Here is a 23,601-nt window from a genome sequence, read left to right as displayed (position 1 = left end):
ATTCAACCCAAATTTATTGATTTGACACAAGGGGAGCCAAAGAATATTCTCAAGTATTAGCAACTGAGTTGTCAATTCAACCATACCTGGAAACTTAATATCTGCGGCAAAGTATTTAGTAGCAAAGTAATATGATAGTAGTTGTGGGAGTCCTGGATTAGGGGGTCTCCGGACAGCCGGACTATCTCCATTGGCCGGACTGTTAGACTATGAAGATACAAGATTGAAGACTTCGTCTCGTGTCCGGATGGGACTTTAAATGGTGTGGAAGGCAAGCTAGGCAATACGTATATGGATATCTCCTCCTTTGTAACCGACATTGTGTAACCCTAACCCTCTCCGGTGTCTATATAAACCGAAGGGTTTTAGTCCGTAGGACAACAATCCCAACATACAATCATACCATAGGCTAGCTTCTAGGGTTTAGCCTCTCCGATCTCGTGGTAGATCTACTCTTGTAACACCCATATCATCAATATCAATCAAGCAGGACGTAGGGTTTTACCTCCATCAAGAGGGCCCGAACCTGGGTAAAACTTCGTGTCCCTTGCCTCCTGTTACCATCCGGCCTAGACGCACAGTTCGGGACCCCCTACCCAAGATCCGCCGGCTTTGACACCGACATTGGTGCTTTCATTGAGAGTTCCGCTGTGCCGTCGCCACCAGGAAGGATGTCTCGTCCCGTCTTTAAAGACGACACTATCGCTGAGGGAGCCCTGGCTATCGGCCAAACCCTCCGGCTAGGTGGTTTTCTTATGACCGCCTGTTCGGTCGCCGCGCCGATGATGACTTCTCGGGTCATCAAAAGCAATCTTCACGTCAACTCGGAACTCGCCGAGCAGTTAGATCCAATGGAGCTCTCTTCTCTGAACGAGCTCTTGGATCGCATCGTCGCCCTGGGAGTCGCTACAGACTATGATCAGATTGGGCCTCAACCCGATCTGAGAGAAATTAACTCTCCCCAGGTCACCCATCACGTTGCAGTGGTGGAAGAACAATGCCGCAACCCTTCATCCATCTTAAGGACTAGCTACGTATGGATTCCCGATCCCTCCAGGCCGGATACCCGCGGAGGGGAGGATGTCACTCAAAGCCTGAACCCAGAATCAGGTAGCGGGCTAGATTTACCGGAAAACATCCAAGAATCCAAACTTTCGAGTTCAGAAACTCCTTGGCCATTGAGCCTCAGATTGGGTGAGGATTCGGATTCAATTCCACCCAACCACCCAAACATACGCGATCTATCCCAAATTAGGCAAGAGCCCGAAGAAACAGTACACCATTACTGGGCCAGATTCCTCCTGGTCAAGAACAGGATAAAGGACTGCCGCGAGGAAGAGGCAATCTCATTCATCTGCAATAATTGCACGGACAAGGGAATCCTCAACGCCATAAGGCGTCGCGAAATTACACGCTTTGCCGACTTGGTGTCCATAGTACGAAAGTACTGTGCGATGGAAAGCACCTGGAAAACCGAAATAAAATTTTGAGATAATCCGGCCCTGAATACAAACCCAGTCCGAAATAAAAGGGTGCACTATCAGAATACACCTGGGTTAACTACCAAAAAGCAAAAGCCCTCTACGGGGCAAGGAACCGTACTGGAGGGATGGCTCAACGGACCCTGCAAAATTCATAGTACAGCGGATGCGACACCAATGCACAACCTTAGAGCATGCTGGATACTCTGGCAGGTGGCCAAAAGTGGTGAGGATCTACTCCTCCCAAAAACCACAGAGCACAACCCCGAGGACAACAACACGGTCTTAACGGTCTTTGAGACCTTCGCGTAAAATAATAGACGGAAGCGAACACTCCGCAGCACGTTCGAAATCTGCCACATAGTAGAAACAAATCCTTGGAGCGAGACGGCTATTACCTTAATGCCAGTGACGAACCTAAAATCCGAACAGCCCGAGTACCAGCCGCACTGGTCCTCAGTCCAATCATGGACGGCTTTCGACTCACCAAGGTACTCATGGACGGCGGCAGCGGATTAAACCTCATCTATGAGGAAACTCTTCAAAAGATGGAAATAGAGTGGAGCCGCATTAAGCAAAGCAGCACAACCTTTAGAGGAATCATCCCCAGTCAGGAAGCGCGCTGCGTTGAAAAAATCACACTAGACGTGGTATTCGGCACGCCGGATAATTACAGGTCCGAAGAAATTACAGTCCAAGTGGCCCCGTTCAGCAGCAGATACCATGCTCTATTAGGGCGGGAGGCGTTTACAATCTTCCAAGCCATACCCCATTACGGGTACATGAAGCTCAAAATGCCCGGGTCCAACGGAATCATCACTCTTGTTAGTGATCCGGACATAGCACTCCGCGCCGAAAATAAGACAACTGCACTGGCCCTTGAGGCACTATCTGAAGCCCTAGCGGCCGAAGAACTAACTACGCTGCGCTCCACGGTGAACAGGGACGACGTGATACTCGATAAAAGATCCAAGTCCACTTCCTTTAAACCGGCGGACGAAATAATCAAATTCCAAGTCCATCCAACGGACCCTACAAAAACAGCTTCCATCGGGGCACAATTAAACCCTGATGTCGATGCCGCACTGTGAGAATTCCGACGCGAGAACTGGGACATTTTTGCCTGGCACCCTTCAGACATGCCAGGAATCCCACGCAGGCTGGCTGAACACAGCCTAAATATCCTAAAAGGATTCAAGCCAGTCAAACAGGCTCTTCGACGTTTCTCTGAGCCTAAAAGACAAGCCATGGGAGAGGAACTAGCCAAGCTATTGGAGGCCGGATTCATCAGAGACATAAAACATCCAGAATGGCTAGCAAACCTGGTGATGGTACCAAAGAAGGAAAAAATCCTGGTGCTTGTGCGTCGATTTTAAGGACCTTAATAAGGCCTGCCCAAAGGATCCCTTCCCCCTCCCCCGCATCGATCAAATCATCGATGCTACCGCAGGACACGATTCATTGTGTTTCCTCGACGCATACTCCGGCTACCATCAAATCAAAATGGCAGAGCCAGACCAAGCCACAACGGCATTCATCACACCATACGGCCCATCCTGCTTCAATACAATGCCCTTCGGGCTAAAAAACGCCAGTGCAACGTATCAGCGCATGATTCAGACATGCCTGGCAAACCAGATCAGCAAAACAGTGGAGGCATACATGGATGACGTGCTCGTTAAAACCAAGCATGTCGAAACTCTAGTAGACGACTTGAGGCTCACATTCGACAACCTCCGAACATATGACATCAAGCTCAATCCGGAAAAATGTGTTTTCGGCGTACCAGCAGGAAAGCTCCTGGGATTCATTGTCTCCAGTAGAGGTATTGAAGCCAATCCGGCCAAAATTCGAGGGTTGTCACAGTTGGCTACCCCAACAGACCTCAAACAAACACAAAAATTAACGGGATGCGTGGCGGCTCTAAGCCGCTTTATCTCCCGCCTGGGAGAAAAGGCATTACCCCTTTATCGCCTCCTCCGGCGCACCGAACACTTCGAGTGGACGGACGCCGCCACGGCTGGACTCAACAAAATAAAGGCCGTATTGGCAACAAACCCAGTCCTAGCCGCGCCAAACATTGGCGAACCAATGCTATTATACATTGCGGCAACTCATCAAGTAGTAAGCGCAGTGCTTGTCGTTGAGCGAGAAGTGGACGGACACAAATTTCCCCTTCAAAAGCCGGTTTACTACGTTTCCACTGTCCTTACTCCATGCAAATCACGGTACCCGCATTATCAAAAGATAGCGTACGCGGTATTCATGGCATCCCGGAAGCTGCGACACTACTTTCAAGAGTGTTCGATAACGGTAGCCTCGGAAATACCACTTAATGATATTATAAACAACCGCGACGCGATGGGCCGGATTGCCAAATGGGCCATTGAGCTCCTCCCGTTCGACATAACTTACAAGCCACGGCGAGTTATTAAATCGCAAGTTTTTGCTGACTTCGTCGCTGAATGGATGGAAGCCGAACTCCCTAAACAGTATGGCACATATTCAAACTGGATCATGCACTTCGACGGCTCCAAAATGTTGGCTGGTCTGGGGGCTGGCGTCGTTTTGACATCCCCAATAGGAGACACCATTCAATACGTACTACAGATAATGTATACGGACTCCAACAACGCAGCCGAATATGAGGCCCTTCTACATGGTCTCCGGATGGCAGTATCCATGGGCATTCAACGCCTAGAGGTGCGCGGGGACTCAAACCTCGCGATATCCCAAATAAATGGAGACTTTGATGCCAAGGATCCAAAAATGGCCGCTTATCGCAATGTCGTCCTAAAAATGTCAGCTCGGTTCGAAGGGCTCGAATTTCACCATGTGGCCCGGGAAAACAATCAGGCGGCGGATATCCTTGCCCGCATTGGCGCCAAACGCGACGCGGTCCCTCCCAACATTTTTCTGGAAAGGCTTTTCGAGCTATCCGTAGCATGGGAAGGGGACACCGGTAACAACACTTTGGACCCGGCCAAAATACCCGATACCAAACTCTCTGACACAATCGGAGGCTCCGCCACCGAAATAACACAATCAACCCACGAAATAATGGCCATTATTGCCCTGTGGACAAAACCATTCCTGGCCTACTTAACTAGACAGGAACTCCTGGAGGACCCAAATGAGGCACGCTGCATAGTGTGGCGATCAAAGGCCTACAGGGTCCACGAGGGAGAATTTTACAAAAAAAGCGCTACCGGAGTCCTTCAACGGTGCATCTCCGAAGAGGAAGGACGGAACCTTTTGGCAGAAATTCATGCCGGACTCGGCGGTCATCACGCCGCAGCCTGGGCTCTTGTGAGCAAGGCCTTCCGTACAGGATTCTATTGGCCAACGGCCCGGGCAGACGCACAGGACTTAGTCCAGCGTTGCGCCTGTTGCCGGCTCTTTGCAAATCAAAGCCATATGCCACCCACCGCCCTCCGAACAATCCCCATTACATGGCTCTTTGCGGTCTGGGGGCTTGACATGGTTGGACCCCTTAAAGGTGGAACCCACAAGAAAAAATACTTATTGGTCATGGTGGATAAATTCACCAAATGGATAGAGGCCAAACTGGTTAAAACAGCCGAATCCGGACCGGTGATAGATTTCATATCCGGGGTTGTACATCGCTACGGCGTCCCCCACAGCATCATCACTTATAACGGCAAGAACTTCACGGCCGATGAGGTAAAACTCTGGTGTAGCAAAATGGGCATCAAGCTCGATTATGCTTCAGTCTACCACCCACAAACCAATGGTCAAGTAGAACGAGCAAATGGTCTTATAATGAGTGGCATTAAACCCAGACTAGTGCGCTCCTTAACAGAGTCTGACACGCACTGGGTAGAGGAGCTCGACTCCGTACTCTGGGGGCTGCGGACCACGCCGAATCGTAGTACCGGATACACACCATTTTTCATGGTGTATGGCGCAGAGGCAGTCCTACCCTGTGACATAATTCATGACTCACCTCGAGTGCGCATGTATGAAGAAAGAGAAGCCGAGCTCGTTCGGCAGGATAGTCTGGACACCTTGGAGGAAGAGCGTGACGTAGCCAAAGCCCATTCCGCATTTTACCAGCAACAGGCTCGTAGATACCAAAGCAGAGAAGTATGAGCCAAAACTTATAACATTGGCGAACTAGTTCTCCGGCTGCCGAATAAGAAAAAGAACAAGCTAGAGCCCAAATGGGAAGGTCCCTTCATCATCGACCAAGTTCTGACCGGCGGAGCATACCGACTGCGGGATGCATCGACTAGTCGACTCGAGCCGAACCCATGGAACGCAGCCATGCTCTGAAGATTCTACGCCTAGCACCGGACTTTATGTTAGTCCCCTTCCTTTGTCCATTTTCTGCATATGCGTCATCTGTCTTGTTTCCTTTCTTTCTTTTATTCCTCTAGGCCTTCAAGGGTCACCTTGTGCCTCACTTGTACATAACATATGTGCTAGCCGCACTCTCTACACCTGGGGGCTTCTTTCACAGAAGCTTAAATTATTTACCTGGGCATCACGCCCAACACATGCGTTATACTTCCGCATGTACCATTTTTCACCATTATATGCATCGATATGACTTAAGTTTTGGCCAAGCTGGGTTGCCTGGCTCTTGTATTTATGCCCTACGTTTCTGTTAATTCGGCTAGGGCATAAGGGGAGCACCTCTGCGATTGTTACCGCCGGGTCAGCCGGACGTGTACCTCAGACTGGGTGAAGCCAAAAGCTAGCGTTCTTAAGAGAATATTCGGTCGGTGAACAAAAGATGACTTTTATTTATTATCCATATCTGCCCCCAGATGTTTTTTCTGCGCTTCTCGTCGCAGGCCGGACATGCACTTTAGGGCATGCCTACCCAGGGAAAGGAACCCTTGACGGAACTATTCTCTCTGGAAGATGTTTCTTACTACCCATGTAATATAACATAACTAGTTGGGCACTTGTCTGATAAAGCACTAATGACCCCTACGCCTGGTCTCCACGCATGCCCCGGTTCTTACATAACTGCGAGGGTATTCGGATACACTCCGGACTGTCAGGTCCCGAGGTTGAAGCAAAAAGGTCCGCCACGACAAACGATCTACAATCCAGCTAGAAGGCATCATACATGTCACTTTAAAATTACATAGTCAATTTGACTGGTTGAATTCCTCCTCAATGCCATCCAATAGGCTGTCTAGTCTACAGTCCTGTTGGGAATACTTTGCGGCCAATTCTACTTGGCCGTACACTAAATTCACAGGGATCTCCTTGCCGTCAGGCCCCACAGGTCCGACTTCGGCCATGTGGTTCGGGTCAGCCTTCGTGTACCGTGTCTTCACCATTGCCCAAGCCTCCCTGGCGCCCTGACGGTAGGCCGATATCTTCCATAATCGGAAACGCCGCCGTGCTCCCTTCAGCTTTTCTGCAAGCTCTCCGAGGCCTTCGGGCATGGAGACGGACGGCCACAAGGCCTGGGCAATGCCTTGCATCACCTGCCGAACTCGTTCGTGCAACTGTGCAAGCTCGGGAAGAAGATCACCCGTCGAACTAGGCATCTCCTCGGCAGGACGTCCTGTTAGCATACCTACAGACATAACTCTGTCAGCCAGCTTCCTCGCCGAACTCTTTTTCAAAGTTCGTTCAAGCACTTACTAAATATGCCGCGTCGAAGCCGCCTATTCTTCTTAACAGAGTCTGACAGTTGGGCACGAACATATTTTAGTTCCACGCCCAGCTTGGTGTTGGCATCTTGAAGATCATTCTTCTCCTGCCTCACCCTCGTTAGCACGCTCTCACCAGCCTTTAGCTGGCGCATGAGCTGCTGCTTATCCGGATTCACTCCAGCGTCATCTGCAATTTTATCGTCAGATTTGCATATAAAGCCGCACTCTAATATGATACTTATCATTTGACGGATATGTTACCAGCGGGGGTCTCTTTGGGCTCCCCTGCGGCGGATAGTGCGGCCTGAAGTTGGGCTTTGCACTCTTCCAGCTCCTGGGACAGTTGAGTATTCTTTTCTGTAAGAACATACATAACAAATGATCCTTAAATCAGTTATCCTAACTATTTTAAGTCTCAGGGGCTACTGATATATATAATCATCAAATTTTCTCACCCGTATGTCTTTTACATACTGCTCCATGGCTCTGGCTAGACCATTTTGAGCGGCACGGAGGTGCACATCTCCCGAGTTGAAGGCATCCAAAGCCTCTTGGGAGAAACAAGCATCACGAAGAACAGTCCGGCGACGCCTATGGTTCATGGCACTTTCCACCTCAGAATGGGTGGCGGACAGTCTATCCGTATCCTCTGTCAGAGGAGCACCCGGTGCACGCCTTGTACTCGTTCCCACCCCCGAGTCCGGCCTTGGAGCCTGGCTTGTGGAGGCGCGGTTGGTAGCCTCTCCGGGTATAGTCCGGCGAGCGCTCTTTCTCCTGAAAAGAAAGCCTGGGCATTAATATGCCTCTGTAAATAATGTCTTGCAATAAAGACGGCGCGCTATACCGCTGCGCCGGTGCCTCAATCCGGACTATGGATCTTTTCAGCCTGCCTGGCCCAGCGGCCCCTTGTTGGCTAGTTGCCACAGGCTCGGCCTTCTGCCTCGTGGGTCTCCCCTGCAAAACACGGCTGTTATACGACAATAGAAAAGAGCACAAGGACGGATCCCTTGTTAAGTGCTGGGACTTCGGTCTCGGTCACCTGTGAGGCTGGAACTAGCCCAGGGTAATCGGCCGTAATGGCCACCAAGGTATTGTCATTACTCCCTTGGTAAAATACCCCGTCGATCAGCTCCACGGATATGTCCGGATCCTCCTGGGAGGCCGGGTCAAGGGATCGTCCAGGGTCTTCGGGCTGTGGAGGAGGGCTGGTTATTTCCTTTACTTCCTGGCGCAGCTCCTGCGATGAAATCGCTAGAATGAATACTTAAACTATGGGAATACGAAACAGATGAGCGAGAAAAAATCTCCGCTTACCCAGCTCGGAGGATTGTACATGGAGAATCCGCCCTGCGGGTTGACACGGAGGAACTCCTCCTCTTCTCCCTTGTATAAAGTGGACAAGATCTTTGTTAAGTCCGCAGCCAATCTCCGGGTGGCATCATCCTCCCCGTTGAAGTCCCACATGGGGTGGCCTCTATACTGGAGCGGCTGCACCCCCCGCATAATGCATATAGCCATGACCTCGATCATGGTCAATCCGGATCGAGCTAAAGAGCTTATCCGGCTCATCAGATAAAGAATGTCCCGGTCGTCTTCCTCTAGGGGGCTCCGTGGATGCCAGCTTTGGCGCTTCTTCAAAGGGGCGTCGTCAAACTCAGGAAGGCCGATCCGAATAGGGTCCGGAAGGGGGACATCTTCTATATAAAACCATTCTGAAGGCTAGTCTTCGGACGTCTTCTTCAGGGTCCCGGATAGGTATCCGGTCCCAGCAATACGCCACACTTCGGCTTCGCCCACGTGATATATTGATCCCTTCTTAGAACGGGGCAGAACAGCTTCTTCCACAAAGCGAAATGAGCCTCACAGCCCAAAAATAACTCGCAAAGGGCTACGAATCCCGCGATATGCAGCAGGGAGGCAGGCATAAGGTTGTGCAGCTGGAGGCCATAGAACTCCAGAAGCCCCCAGGGAAACGGATGGATTGGGAATCTGAGCCGTCTTACCAGATAAGGGACAAGGCATACCCGCTCTCCCTTGGAGGGATTGGGATGGCTCTCCGCTTGCTCTCCGCCATTATAGGTGGCAATCCCGGCTCGAACCGGGACCAGGTACGCTGGGGGAAGAAATCCCTTGGACTGAAGCATCACCAATTTGTTGTGCGGGATGGAACATCTCTCCCAATATCCAGGCTTGGAACTAGGGGTGAGAGAGGAGGAGCTGCGACGACCGGCCATGGTGGAATGGATCTCTGTCGGGCACGCTCCGATGAAGACTCGGCACAGGAGGATGATGTGATTTGGATCTGAATCCTCGTCTTTTTAAATAGGCGGCTCATTTACATAGCTAGGGGGGTAAATGTGAAAACACCCTGGCTCTTCACATTCGCTCGACACGTGGAAAGTGGCCATTATTGGGCATAGAAGCCAAGAAGTACGAACCGTCACAAGGAACCGAACATTATTTCGACAGGTACACAAAATTTGAAGAGGAACCCACCTTGCAATGCCGAAGATAATACTGCGCGCCGGACTCGTCGTCATTGAAGCCTGGTTCGGGGGCTACTGTGGGAGTCCTGGATTAGGGGGTCTCCGGACAGCTGGACTATCTCCATTGGCCGGATTGTTAGACTATGAAGATACAAGATTGAAGACTTCGTCTCGTGTCCGGATGGGACTTTACTTGGCGTGGAAGGCAAGCTAGGCAATACGTATATGGATATCTCCTCCTTTGTAACCGACCTTGTGTAACCCTAACCCTCTCCGGTGTCTATATAAACCAAAGGGTTTTAGTCCATAGGACAACGATCACAACATACAATCATACCATAGGCTAGCTTCTAGGGTTTAGCCTCTCCGATCTCGTGGTAGATCTACTCTTGTAACACCCATATCATCAATATCAATCAAGCAGGACATAGGGTTTTACCTCCATCAAGAGGGCCCGAACCTGGGTAAAACTTCGTGTCCCTTGCCTCCTGTTACCATCCGGCCTAGACGCACAGTTCGGGACCCCCTACCTGAGATCCGCCGGTTTTGACACCGACAGTAGTGGTAACAATAGCAAAAGTAACGGGAGCAAAAGTTAATGTTTTTGGTATTTTGTAGTGATGATAACAATAGCAACGGAAAAGTAAATAAGCAAAGAACAATATATGGAAAGCTCGTAGGCAATGGATCGGTGATAGAGAATTATGCCGGATGCGGTTCATCATGTAACAGTCATAACCTAGGGTGACACAGAACTAGCTCCAATTCATCAATGTAATGTAGGCATGTATTCCGAATATAGTCATACATGCTTATGGAAAAGAACTTGCATGACATCTTTTGTCCTACCCTCCCCGGCAACGGCGCCAGAAAATAGTCTTGATAACCCACAAGTATAGGGGATCGCAACTGTTTTCGAGGGTAGAGTATTCAACCCAAATTTATTGATTCGACACAAGGGGAGCCAAAGAATATTCTCAAGTATTAGCAACTGAGTTATCAATTCAACCACACCTGGAAACTTAATATCTGCGGCAAAATATTTAGTAGCAAAGTAATATGATAGTAGTGGTAACGATAGGAAAAGTAACGGTAGGAAAAGTAATGTTTTTTGGTATTTTGTAGTGATGATAACAATAGCAACGGAAAAGTAAATAAGCGAAGAACAATATATGGAAAGCTCGTAGGCAATGGATCGGTGATATAGAATTATGTCGGATGCGATTCATCATGTAACAGTCATAACCTAGGGTGACACAGAACTAGCTCCAATTCATCAATGTAATGTAGGCATGTATTACTAATATAGTCATACGTGCTTATGGAAAAGAACTTGCATGACATCTTTTGTCCTACCCTCCCGTGGCAGCAGGGTCCTCACGAAAACTAAGGGATATTAAGGCCTCCTTTTAATAGAGTACTGGACCAAAGCATTAACACATAGTGAATACATGAACTCCTCAAACTACGGTCATCACCGGAAGTGGTCCCGATTATTGTGACTTCGGGGTTGGCGGATCATAACACATAGTAGGTGACTATAGACTTGCAAGATAGGATCAAGAACTCACATATATTCATGAAAACATAATAGGTTCAGATCTGAAATCATGGCACTCGGGCCCTAGTGACAAGCATTAAGCATAGAAAAGTCATAGCAACATCAATCTCAGAACATAGTGGGTACTAGGGATCAAACTCTAACAAAACTAACTCGATTACATGATAAATCTCATCCAACCCATCACCGTCCAGCAAGCCTATGATGGAATTACTCACGCACGGTGGTGAGCATCATGAAATTGGTGATGGAGGATGGTTGATGATGACGATGGCGACAGATTCCCCTCTCCGGAGCCCCGAACGGACTCCAGATCAGCCCTCCCGAGAGAGTTTAGGCCTTGGCGGTGGCTCCGTATCGTAAAACATGATGAATCTTTTCTCTGATTTTTTTCTCTCCGAACACGAATATATAGAGTTGGAGTTGAGGTCGGAGGAGCTCCAGGGGGCCCACGAGGTAGGGGGCGCGCCTCCCACCCTCGTGGCTAGGGTGTGGGCCCCCTGGTCTTGATCTTTTTTCAGTATTTTTTATTATTTCCAAAAATAATCTCCGTGAAGTTTCAGGTCATTCCGAGAACTTTTGTTTCTGCACATAAATAACACCATGGCAATTCTGCTGAAAACAGCGTCAGTCCGGGTTAGTTCCATTCAAATCATGCAAGTTAGAGTCCAAAACAAGGGGAAAAGTGTTTGGAAAAGTAGATACGACGGGGACGTATCACTCCTCTCTTCCACCACTTGGCCCATGACTTCTTCCCCCGTATTCCCGTAACTCCTCGATACTCCGAAAAATACCCGAATCACTCGGAACCTTTCCGATGTCCGAATATAGTCGTCCAATATATCGATCTTTATGTCTCGACCATTTCGAGGCTCCTCGTCATGTCCCCGATCTCATCCAGGACTCCAAACTACCTTCGGTACATCAAACACATAAACTCATAATACCGATCATCACCGAACGTTAAGCGTGCGGACCCTACGGGTTCGAGAACTATGTAGACATGACAGAGACACGTCTCCGGTCAATAACCAATAGCGGAACCTGGATGCTCATATTGGTTCCTACATATTCTACGAAGATCTTTTATCGGTCAAACCGCATAACAACATACGTTGTTCCCTTTGTCATCGGTATGTTACTTGCCCAAGATTCGATCGTCGGTATCTCAATACCTAGTTTAATCTCGTTACTGGCAAGTCTCTTTACTCGTTCCATAATGCATCGTCCCGCAACTAACTCATTAGTCACATTGCTTGCCAGGCTTATAGTGATGTGCATTACCGAGAGGGCCCAGAGATACCTCTCCGACAATCAGAGTGACAATCGGAGTGACAATCTTGCCCTATCGGTAATGCACATCACTATAAGCCTTGCAAGTGATATGTCTCCAACGTATCTATAATTTTTGATTGCTCCATGCTATATTATCTACTGTTTTGGGTAATATTGGGCTTTATTATCCACTTTTATATTACTTTTGGGACTAACCTATTAACCGCAGGCCCAGCCTAGATTTGCTGTTTTATGCCTATTTTAGTGTTTTGAAGAAAAGGAATATCAGACGGAGTCGAAACGGAACGAAATCAACTGGAGATTAGATCAGGAGTTCCACCGCCAGAAGCCTCCGTAGCCACCGAAAACCAATCTAGACCCGTTCCGGCACCCTGCCGAAGGGGCAATCCCTCACCGGTGGCCATCTTCATCATCCCGGCGCTCTCCATGACGAGGGGGGAGTAGTTCTCCTTCGTGGCTGAGGGTATGTACCAGTAGCTATGTGTTTGATCTCTCTCTCTCATGTTCTTGATTTGGCACAATCTTGATGTATCGCGAGCTTTGCTATTATAGTTGGATCGTATGTTTCTCCTCCCCCTCTTCCCTCTTGTAATGAATTGAGTTTCCCCTTTGGAGTTATCTTATCGGGTTGAGTCTTTAAAGACTTGAGAACACTTTATGTATGTCTTGCCGTGGATATCTGTGGTGACAATGGGATACCACGTGCCACTTGATGTATGTCTTGGTGATCAACTTGTGGGTTTCGTGACATTGGGAACCTATGCATAGGGGTTGGCACACGTTTTTGTCGTGATTCTCCGATAGAAACTTTGGGCATTCTTTGAGGTTCTATGTGTTGGTTGAATAGATGAATTGAGATTGTGTGATGCATTTCGTATAATCATGCCCACGGATACTTGAGGTGACATTGGAGTATCTAGGTGACATTAGGGTTTTGGTTGATTTGTATCTTAAAGTGTTATTCTGGTACGAACTCTAGGGCTGTTTGTGACATTTATAGGAATAGCCCAACGGATTGATTGGAAAGAATAACTTTGAGGTGGTTTCGTACCCTACCATAATCTCTTCGTTCGTTCTCCGCTATTAGTGACTTTGGAGTGACTCTTTGTTGCATGTTGAGGGATAGTTATGTGATCCAATTATGTTAGTATTGTTGAGGGAACTTACACTAGTGAAAGTATGAACCATAGGCCTTGTTTACCATCACGCAATACCGTTTACGCTCACTTTTACCATTAGTTACCTTGCTGTTTTTATAATTTCAGATTACAAAAACTATTATCTACTATCCATATTGCACTTGTATCACCATCTCTTCGCCGAACTAGTGCACCTATACAATTTACCATTGTATTGGGTGTGTTGGGGACACAAGAGACTCTTTGTTATTTGGTTGCAGGGTTGCTTGAGAGAGACCATCTTCATCCTATGCCTCCTACGGATTGATAAACCTTAGGTCATCCACTTGAGGGAAATTTGCTACTGTCCTACAAACCTCTGCACTTGGAGGCCCAACAACGTCTACAAGAAGAAGGTTGTGTAGTAGACATCAAGCTCTTTTCTGTCACCGTTGCCGGGGAGGTGAGTGCTTGAAGGTATATCTTTAGATCTTGCAATCGAGTCTTTTAGTTTCTTGTTTTATCACTAGTTTAGTTTATAAAAGAAAACTATAAAAAATGGAATTTAGTTTGTCGCATACGCTTCACCTTTTTAATATCTTTCGTGAGTATGATGGAAAGGATAATTGTGCTCAAGTACTAGAAGAAGAAATCTGTAAAATGTTTGGCACTAAATCTTTGAATGATGAGCATGATTGCAATGTTGTTAGTATGAATTCCTTGAATATCCATGATGCTAATGATATGCAAAGCCACAAGCTTGGGGAAGCTATGTTTTATGAAGATGATATTTTTTGTCCCCCAAGCTTTGATGAGCAAATTTACTATGATGAAAGCATGCCTCCTATCTATGATGATTATTGTGATGACACGTATGCTTTAAAGAATAATGATAACCATGAAAATTGTCATCTTGATCTTAATTTTCAATCACATGATAGTTATTTTGTTGAGTTTGCTCCCACTATTATTCATGCGAAGAAATTTGCCTATGTGGAGAGTAGTAAATTTTCTATGCTTGTAGATCATGAAAAGAATGCTTTAGGTGCTGGTTATATTGTTGAATTCATTCATGATGCTACTGAAAATTATTATGAGGGAGGAATATATGCTTGTAGGAATTGCAATAATATCAAGTTTCCTCTCTATGTGCTTAAAATCTTAAAGTTATGCTTGTTTTACCCTCCTATGCTAGTTGATTATTGTTCCCACAAGTTGTTTGCTCACAAAATCCCTATGCATAGGAAGTGGGTTAGACTTAAATGTGTTAGTCATATTCTTCATGATGCTCTCTTTATGTTCCAATTCTTATCCTTTATATGAGCATCATTGAAATCATCATGCCTAGCTAGGGGCGTTAAACGATAGCGCTTGTTGGGAGGCAACCCAATTTTATTTTAGTTCCTTGCTTTTTGCTCCTGTTTAGTAATAAATAATCCATCTAGAATCTGTTTAGATGTGGTTTTATGTGTTTAATTAGTGATTGTGCCAAGTAGAACCTTTGGGAAGACTTGGGGGAAGTCTTGTTGATCATGCTGTCAAAAACAGAAACTTTAGCGCTCACGAGAATTGCTGCCATTTTTATTTGGAGAGTGATATTTAGTTAATTATTTTTTCAGACTATTAATAGATAAATTACTAAGGTCCAGCAATTTATTTGAGAATTTTATGAGTTCCATAAGTATACGTTTGATTCAGATTACTACAGACTGTTCTGTTTTTGACAGATTCTGTTTTTCATGTGTTGTTTACTTATTTTGATGAATCTATGGCTAGTAAAAGAGTTTATAAACCATAGAGAAGTTGGAATAAAGTAGGTTTAACACCAATATAAATAAAGAATGAGTTCATTACAGTACCTTGAAGTGGTGTTTTGCTTTCTTATACTAACGGAGCTTACGAGTTTTCTGTTAAGTTTTGTGTTGTGAAGTTTTCAAGTTTTGGGTAAGGATTCGATGGAATATGGAATAAGTAGTGGCAAGAGCCTAAGCTTGGGGATGCCCAAGGCACCCCAAGGTAATATTCAAGGACAACCAAAAGCCTAAGCTTGGGGATGCCCCGGAAGGCATCCCCTCTTTCGTCTTCGTTCATCAGTAACTTTACTTGGAGCTATATTTTTATTCGCCACATGATATTTGTTTTGCTTGGAGCGTCAATTTATTTTGTTAGGATTTTCTTTCTGTTATTTAGAATAATTGTTTGCATCTTTTATTTCAATAAAAGTGGCATTGATAGCCTTTACTATGCCTATTTTAGAAGTCCACATGTTGCTGTTTAAAAACAGAAAGTTTACCGTTGTTGCAATAATTCCCTAGAAAAGTAAGAATGTGATAAAATGTTGAAACCTTTTGAATATTAAGCTCTGATAAATTTACTACAGTGGGAATTTTTATTTCATAATTTTTGGAGCTAGGGAAGTATGGATGTTGCAGCATTCTTTACAGACTATCCTGTTTAGGCAGATTGCTGTTATGTTTGCATTGTTTGCATATGGTTGCTTCTTTAATGATTCTATTTGAGGATAGTACTATTAAATATGCAGAGGCATTTAGTATGCAATGTTGAATAATAATTTTAGTGATTTGCTACAGTAGAGTATGATAAGGTTTTGCAATGGTTTATACTAACTTATCTCACGAGTCCTTGTTGAGTTTTGTGTGGATGAAGCTTTTGAGATTTAGGGAGACCGTGATATGAGAGCAATTAAGGAGACATAAAAGCTCAAGCTTGGGCATGCCCAAGGCACCCCAAGATAATATTTCAAGAAGTCTCAAGCATCTAAGCTTGGGGATGCCCCGGTTGGCATCCCACCTTTCTTCTTCAACAATTATCGGTTAGTATCGGTTGATCCTAAGTTTTTGCTTCTTCACATGATGTTTGCTATTCTTAGAATGTCATTTTATTTTGCTTTGCTTGCTGTTTGAATAGAGTACCAAGATCTGAAATTATTAAATGTTAGAGAGTCTTCACATAGTTGCATAATTATTCGACTACTCATTGATCTTCACTTATATCTTTCGGAGTAGTTTGTCATTTGCTCTAGTGCTTCACTTATATCTTTTAGAGCATGGTCGTAGTTTTATTTTATAGAAAAAGATGAACTCTAATGCTTCACTTATATTATTTTGAGAGACTTAAATAGCATGGTAATTTGCTTAAAATCCTAATATGCTAGGTATTCAAGAATAATAAAATTCTCTTATGAGTGTGTTGAATACTAAGAGAAGTTTGATACTTGATAATTGTTTTGAGATATGGAGATGGTAATATTAGAGTCATGCTAGTTGAGTAGTTGTGAATTTGAGAAATACTTGTGTTGAAGTTTGTGATTCCTGTAGCATGCACGTATGGTGAACCGTTATGTGATGAAGTCGGAGCATGATTTATTTATTGATTGTACTCCTTATGAGTGGCGGTCGGGGACGAGCGATGGTCTTTTCCTACCAATCTATCCCCTAGGAGCATGCGCGTAGTACTTTGTTTCGATAACTAATAGATTTTTGCAATAAGTATGTGAGTTCTAGAATAGATGGTGAGTAAAAGTATGAATTTGAGATGGCGTGCTCGAGTAGCAACACGACTGGCGACGAACAGGATGTGCGATGGCGGGTTTCCTTCGCCGCCGATCTCATCACACGCACAGTCTCCTTCTCCGACGGCGTGCTCACGCTACAGCGAGACGCTCTCCGCCTCGTTCTCTCGGACAGGCGCGGAGTTACGGTGGACACGCGGTTTCTCCGTTCGGGGGAAATCGTCGACATCGGCGAGATTGTTTCCTTCCTGTGTCATTTCGCAAAGATTCGAGATCGACTACCGGCGGCGAGCGCTACGCTGACGAAGGAGGCGCGGGGCGAGGGACGTGGCAATGCGGTACACGGGAAGGGCACGGGGCTGCGTGTGCGTGGACCAAGTCCAGGCGAAACGGACCCAAGCCCCACTCACCGCCCGCCAATGGCAGATGCAAGCCACGTGGGAGCTGATCCAGCCATCCATCCCCATCGGCAGGTGGGAAACACTGGTATAAAGCCCCCGCCTCGCCCGATCCTTGACCTAGAGGAATCATTCTCCCACTTCTGGGCGGCGGAGAAAAACCCTAGATCGAGAAATTCGGAGTCGTTCGAGTGGTGGAAGGGCAAGGTCGGAGGGGATCCCAGATCCTTTGCGGAGGTCACGACCGCTAAGGTACCACCTCCTCCCATGGCGACCGAGGCGGGGCGCGGGAACCGTGGAGGGGGCAGAGCGGGACATGCGAACCGCGGAGGAGGGCGGCAACCTGGCCGTGGCAACGGCCGCGGAGGCGACCGCAGCAAGTTCTCATGGAAGCGGGACGAGGGAAGCGGCCACACCAACTCTACATCCTCCACAATCGCGCCGGCCTCGGAGGGCGCCTCGCGGTGGGACGAGGCGGCGGCGCCCAAGCATCGCGACCAAGATGGCGGGATCTGGGTGCAGAAGGCCAAGGAATCGTCCGAATCTGGCGGCATCTCCACCGGGCATCAATCTGCTTCACCTAGGCGCCACATACAGGGAATACAAAACCCTGCTCAGGTGCCTCCGTCCAAAAAATCCATTGCCTGCCCCATTTGCAAGTCTTATGAACATCCTCCTATTCGATGCCCTCAAGCATATTGTGAAAGATGCGGCAAATTAGGACACCTTGCTTCTGTCTGTACTGAATTTCTGCCATGAGAATGTGTGGCACCGATGTGTGCGTTCCAGGGCAAAGGGCAAGGGTTTTACTATATTCATGACGCTTGCTCCGCCAACCAGCTTAAAGAGAGGGCTAATAACATTGTGGTCACGATTGTAGAGGGAGAAACATCTACTAGACAAATGGAACTTGATTTATCTGCTTACTTAGCTACTGATTGGCGCTGTTCAGCTCATGCAATAGGACCAGGAACCTTTGTAGTGCGCTTTCCTAATCCTCGAGCAGTGGCCCAAATTTGCTATGTGGGGAAAATCACTCTTAAAACTAGTGGGGCTGTTATTCATGTTACTAAATGGTCATCTGCTGTTGGGGCTAAAGGGGTTATGGAAATAGCTTGGGTAAAAATTAGCAATATCCCTCTGGACAAAAGGAGTAATAGGAATCTGGCTTATGTTGCCTCGCTGGTGGGTGTTCCTTTGGAAGTAGATGCTGCTACCTTGCACCGTCCGACATCTGTCAGGGTCCGGATTGGTTGTAGAAATGTGGAGGAGATTCCTGCAGTCGCAGAGGCTGTGCTTGGTGATCATTTTTATGATTTCTTTTATGAAGTGGATCAGATTCTGGTGAGGGATCCTAATAGAGAGAAAAAAGTTGTTCAAGCTTCCTCTAATCTTGGTGAAAAAAATATGGAGATGAAAAATTCCTTGCTGTCGACTCCTGGAGCTAACCTGGGTAGTTTTTCCACTAGGCTTGGAGGGAAATCTCCCTGCATTCCCCAGGGGGAAAAACAGGACCCTGTTCGGGAGTCGCAGGAGAGTGTGGAATCTGATGAGTCACTGCACACGACCTTGTTTTTAGATTCCTTCAATCAGGAGACAATGGATGAAAAATAGGTTGAGAAGGTGGTTGGGGAGGCCAAGACGACCAAAAATAATGAATACAGAGTGGAGTTTCCTGATGTGGAGGGGGATATTGAAATGATCCCTGCTCCTCCCCTGGTCACTGAAGAAAATCTTCGGTTCAGTCTGAGGAATGCACAGAACAAGATGGAGAGAGTTGACGAAAAGGCCAGGGCAGCTGCAAAAAGAGAGACATCGAAGGTAATCCTCGAGTCCCCAACTCTTTTGATACACTATCTAATCCTGAACTTATCCTCAGAGCTGTGAAAATGGGGGTAAACATCCCAGATGCTGATTTTACTAATGTTGATATCATTAGAGAATTAGAAAAATGTAGAAATGTGGAAACTGTTAAGGACAAACAGACTCAGCCTGATGTGGGTGGGGGGCATTTGGTATTAACTAATGCAAAAGGGGACCAGACTCCTCTTAATATGAACTGGGAGGATAATAGTGATGTGGATAATGATAACTTTGTTGTGGTCCGATCTAGGAAGAAAAGAGAGAGAAAGATTAATGTGGTGATAGCTAGACCTTGCACTAGAAGTCAAAAAGGGGGGGCTTCCTTGCAAAATGTTGCCGGTGGATCTACTCTGCTTCCTAGTAGAAACACCAGGCAGGGGGGTGTCAAAAAGAAAAAATGAACGGTATATTTTGGAACTGCAGGGGAGCAGGTAAGAAAGGGATGACTACCTGCTTCGTTGATATAATAAAAGATCATTCCCTGGACTTCCTTGGTATCCAGGAAACTAAGAAGAAGAATTTCACCCCTAATCTCCTTAGAAAAATTGACCCTCTTGATAAGTTCAATTGAAATTGGATCCCTTCGATTGGTAAGTCTGGAGGTATATTGTGTGGGACTAGGAGAGAAACCTTGGAGATTATTTCCTGGTCGGGGGGTGAATTCCTTATGTAGACTACTGTCTTTGATGTGAACCTCAAATGTGTGTGGACCCTAGTGGTGGTATATGGGGCAGCCCAAAAAGAGGGGAAAAATGATTTCCTTGCAGAATTGGCTACGACATGTGCCACGATTAGTAATCCTTATGTGGTTGGTGGTGATTTTAATATCTTACGTGAAAGTGGTGGCAAGAATAAAAAATTAACCTACTCCGAATATATAGATAGCTTCAACGCTATCATTCAGTCCCTGAACCTTAGAGAGATTCATATGGGAGGGGGAAAATACACCTGGTCCAATAAGCAAAAACACCCTACACTGGAGAAACTGGACAGAATCCTTATGAACCCTACTTGGGAAGATCTATTCCCTATGGTTACAGTTCGTAAGTTGGTACGAGATGTCTCAGACCACAACCTGTTGTTGCTGTCGACGAACCCTATTAGAAAAAATCCCACCCGGCAGCGCGAATTCAGATTCGAGCTGAGCTGGCTTAAGAATGAGGATTTCTTTAGGACGGCTAAAAAGATTTGGGAAAGACCTGTGCATTCTGATGACCCTATCAATATCCATAATATCAAGTTGAAACGCCTCAAGAAATATTATAAAGGGTGGGGGGCACATTCCTTTGGGCATGCTAGAAAGAGGAAAAATGGATTAAGGAGGAGTTGGAAAAAATAGAAAAACAGGAAGAAGAAGGCCCCCTCGACCCGGAATCATATGAGAGGAGGACAACCCTAAATATAGAGCTTAATGAAATCCTTGCAGATGAGGGACTTTTTTGGCTGCAACACTCTAATGAGCGTTGGTTACTTAAAGGGGATCAAAACACAGCCTATTTTCATCGAATAGCCAATGGCAGAAAGAGAAAAAACACGATACAGTCCTTTACTGATGGAGAAGTTATTATTGAAGGGACTCAAAATCTCCTTGACCATGCCACTGCCTACTATAAAAATATTTTTGGACCTGCTAGTGGAAACTTATTTCACCTTGCCCCTGATACTTGGATGGATGAAGAAAAACTTACGGAAGAAGATAACCTGATCCTTACAAGTGAATTTACAGAAGAGGAAGTTAAAAAAGCCTTGTTTAGTATGGAAAGTAACAGAGCGCCCGGCCCTGACAATATCCATGTGGAATTCTATAAACACTATTGGGAATTTGTTAAAAACGATATTATGCACCTATTCAAAGCGTTCCACAACAATACCTTGGATGTGGCACGCCTGAACTATGGTGTCATAACACTGATTCCTAAGATGAATGGAGCAAAGAAAATACAACAGTACCGCCCAATATGCCTCCTACGATGCCCATACAAACTGATCACGAAAGTTCTGGACAATAGGGTTGCGGTATTTGCTGATAAGCTGATTAGCAAGCACCAGAATGCTTTTATCAAGCATAGAAATATAATGGATGGAATCCTCACGCTACATGAGGTGTTGCATCACACTCATCAAAAGAAAAAATGTGGGATTGTATTAAAATTGGACTTTGAAAAAGCATATGATAAGATAAACTGGGACTTCCTACTAGAATGTCATCGTAATCGTGGCTTTGGGGCAACCTGGTGTGGATGGATCGAACGAATCCTACATAATGGCACGGTGAGCATTAAACTGAACAATGAAACAGGTGCGTATTTCCAAAGTCACAAGGGGGTCCGGCAAGGCGATCCCCATTCTCCTTTCCTTTTTAACCTAGCTGTAGAGACACTCTCGAAAATGGTTCTTAATGCACAAAAAGAGAAAATGCTGACGGGCTTAGCACCTGACTTGATTGAGGGGGGTGTGGCTATCCTGCAATATGCAGATGACACTGTAATATGTTTTGAACATGATAAGGAAGCGGCTATGAATCTGAAGCTTCTATTGTACCTGTTTGAACTTATGTCAGGACTGAAGATCAATTTTATGAAAAGTGAAATCCTCTGTGTCGGTGGAGATGATAGTACCCTTTCCTTTTATGTTGGTCTCTTTAATTGTAGTATTGGACATTTCCTAATGAAATACTTGGAAGTCCTAGTCGGTTTCTCTTCTTTGCGTAGCATAGACTGGGATTTTATGGATGAGAGGTTCCTTAAATGCTGTGAATCCTGGATTGGTAATGCAGCATCTTTGGGTGGGAGGCTCATCCTTCTCAATTCCTCATTAACTAGCATTGTCTTTTACTACATGTCTATGTTCCTTCTTCCTAAAGGGGTGATTGAGAAACTGGATAAACACCGTAAGCGGTTCTTTTGGCAAGAACATGAGGGGCGTAAACGAAACCATCTAGTGAGATGGAATAGAATTTGTAGATCCAAAGAGAAAGGGGGACTGGGAGTCAAGGATCTTCATAAACAGAATTTAGGCCTCCTCACCAAGTGGTGGTGGAAGCTGGAAACTAAACAAGGGTTATGGCAGGATGTGATCCGGGCCAAGTACTTTAAGCAAGACACGGTGACCTCTGTCAAAACTAAATTCAATGACTCGCCAATCTGGAAAGCAATCAAGAAAACTAAAGATTACTACCTGGCTGGCAGAAAAGTGAATTTACAATCTGGAGATCTTGCTAGACTGTGGGTTGATCCAGTTGACAATGAACCTCCCCTCCAGTTGCAGTTTCCTATGATTTATGATATTTGCAATGATCAGGATATCACGGTTGCTAAGTTCAGGGAAGGGGTGGAGGAAAAAAACTTTTTTAGAAGGCAACTCCACCCTCCCATGCTTGAGAAATGGAGTAATATCAAATCTATAGTGGGGACTTGGCCGATGACTAACGAAGCCGACCAAGTGGTCTGGACCTTGGGGAAGAAAAGTAGGTTTACTACGAAATATGTTTATGAATATTTGGAAAGAAATGTGGCGGGGGAAAACTACAAGTGGATATGGAAAGCAAAAATTCCCCTTAAAATTCAACTTTTCCTTTGGCAACTGTTTCAGGACGCTATCATAACTAGAGATGTGATGAGTAGACGAAAGTGGCTGGGAAATCCTGCCTGCTCCTTCTGTGCGGAGAGAGAAACATCCCAGCATCTCTTCTTCACTTGCCTTGTGGCCAGAGTCCTCTGGAGGACTGTAGGCTGTGTACTAGGCACGGATCTGTGTCCAAGTAACATTTGGCAGTACTATTCATGGGCTTACATGTTTTTACCTGATGGGGAGAAATTTTATACCTTTGGTCTAGTAGGTTTCTGTTGGGCGATGTGGATTAATCGTAACAGTGTTACCTTTGAGTCTAAACATATGAGGTCGCCTTTTGATGTGGTTTACTCTGCATGTGGTTTTCTTACCTACTGGGCAGGTTTGATGACAGGAGATGATCGAGAGATGATGGAGCACGGAGCCAAGATGCTGAGGACCAATGCGTCGAACATGATGCGGATCTGTGCAGCGCCGAGGGGAACCTCAAACTGAGAGCTGAAGCGTTTGCTGCTGAAAGATAGTTCGTTTGCTCCTGCGTGAGTGCTTAACTATATCTGGAAAAATAGTCCTTTTGCCCCTGCGTGGGCTCATGGTTTATGTCCTGGAGTAACCCTCCTAAAACTTGTTGGAATTCTCCTGGTTAGAGTTAGTCGG

At 46.0% G+C, this 23,601-nt stretch overlaps 1 pseudogene; it reads left to right on the top strand.

Moving 5' to 3' along the window:
• Nucleotides 1-17,653: 17,653 nt before the first annotated feature.
• On the top strand, nucleotides 17,654-20,098 carry LOC147978742 (uncharacterized; annotated as a pseudogene).
• The last annotated feature ends 3,503 nt before the right edge of the window (nucleotides 20,099-23,601 follow it).

The sequence above is a fragment of the Triticum urartu genome, chromosome 3A, assembly GCF_056163025.1.
Source record: "Triticum urartu cultivar PI428250 chromosome 3A, HENAU_Tu73, whole genome shotgun sequence".
NCBI classification, from domain to species: domain Eukaryota; kingdom Viridiplantae; phylum Streptophyta; class Magnoliopsida; order Poales; family Poaceae; genus Triticum; species Triticum urartu.
Note: the sequence above shows the minus strand (reverse complement) of the source record. Positions and strands in the feature narration are given on the sequence as shown.